This window comes from Pinus tabuliformis, chromosome 3_2, assembly GCF_031772625.1.
Source record: "Pinus tabuliformis cultivar Carrire ecotype Pingquan chromosome 3_2, CPIR1, whole genome shotgun sequence".
NCBI classification, from domain to species: Eukaryota; Viridiplantae; Streptophyta; class Pinopsida; order Pinales; family Pinaceae; genus Pinus; species Pinus tabuliformis.
In genome coordinates, this window is record NC_142302.1 from 711,422,343 (window position 1) to 711,424,003 (window position 1,661).

Here is a 1,661-nt window from a genome sequence, read left to right on the forward strand (position 1 = left end):
TAAAATCACAAAAATTGCTTGCACTTTCATGATTTGAAGATTCTGGTTCATGCCTAGACAAACATTGATTGTATCACAAAAACTCTCAATTTCATGATCAGAAGATTCTGAATCTTGGTTGTGAAACCAGTGTTTTGATTAAAGATTCATGTCTCCCTGTTGTGAAACCGATCTGTTTTCGAGTTCTGATTGATTCATTAAACTATATCCAGGAGCGAATATGGCACCCCAAAAATACAACAGCTTTCCCTGATATAACCACCACCTCCTCTTCAAAGGATTGAAATATATCCCAAAGACCCGGAAAAAAAAATGGCCACAGAGACCATTAAAAGGCCCAAAATTTAATGCTCTGATATACAAACGAGAGAAATAGTTACAACAAATGTTTAATTTGATGAATTTAAGTGTTTTGTTTCAGGCCATTGGCCACCATGATTACAAAAACATGAAAACAGAGTTTTATACCAACCACATGAAACAAGTACAACTTTTTTTCCATTCCCTGAGTAGCACAATGCCCACATTTCATAAAAACAAAGGCTAATGTTTTGATTAAATACTAGCTACCAGAAATCATAGCTGCGATGAAATGAAAATACCCAATTACAGTGAAGGTATAGAGCTTTCAAATTCAATAGTTTCAGAAAATTGAGATTGATTCGAGGGAGCCCCCAATATCCAATCCAAGACCCTACTCTTATTCTCAGAGCTAACACTACCAGCATGATTTTTGTCATCTTTGTGATCATCATCTTGTTCCCAAATTCTGAAGCAAGAAGAAGCACCCCGAGCAATGCTCTCATCCTGCAATAGGGTAGTACAATCATGGCTACCCATGGAATCCAGAGAAACAGAACCTCTGTACTCGGCAAAGGACTCTGAGGCCTCTAGAGCAGATCAACGGTGGCTTCAAAACGGGAGCCTCTTAAACAATCCTCCTCCTCCACCTGCTGCTCTGCAACTTCTTCTTCAGTACTTTTAACTACCACAGAATCATGAAGATAATCCAATATATAAGATTTCTTCTTGATAGCCGCTATGCTTCGGACTCCAAAACCCGCACTATCCTCCCAACTCCATGGATCCTTTAATAACATCGAATACTCCTTTGAAAGCGAGCAAAACTCTAGCATATTCTCATTACCTGCACCGGCGTCTTCAGGTTTGTCAAAGCCCATCCCTGTCTCAAATTCCACTAAGCGTACCTGTTTTTGTCTGCAGGAATCCTCAGACGGACTCTGCTCTTCTCTGATCCGCTTCTTGTTGGCGGCTCCTGTATTCATGTTCCTGGTTCTCTGCAAGCGAGTCACCTGGGTTGGAGGAGTAGCCAGCGGTTTCGCAATTCTTCCATTTCGAATTGGAAATGGCATTAACTCTCCGCGGCGACAATTCCAGCTCCAATCCGATCTGTTAGGAAATGTCAGGATTGCCAGCGTGTCAGGAAATGAATGCGGAGGGAGGAGCGGTGGACGGAGGATGGCGGAGCTAGGGGAGGGTGGAGGGATTGCCGATGGCCAGAGCCGGACAATTTTCCGGGCGGCGATGGAAACCGGGCAATTCCTCCGCCTAGGTAGACTACTCCTATGATATATACTTTGGTTGAATTAGGAATTTGAGATTCTTTATTTAAATTTGATTTTTAAATTATGATTGTTTAA

At 41.8% G+C, this 1,661-nt stretch overlaps 1 pseudogene; it reads right to left on the minus strand.

Moving 5' to 3' along the window:
• Positions 1 to 606: 606 nt before the first annotated feature.
• LOC149182629 (uncharacterized) lies at positions 607 to 1,286 on the minus strand (annotated as a pseudogene).
• Positions 1,287 to 1,661: the final 375 nt, after the last annotated feature.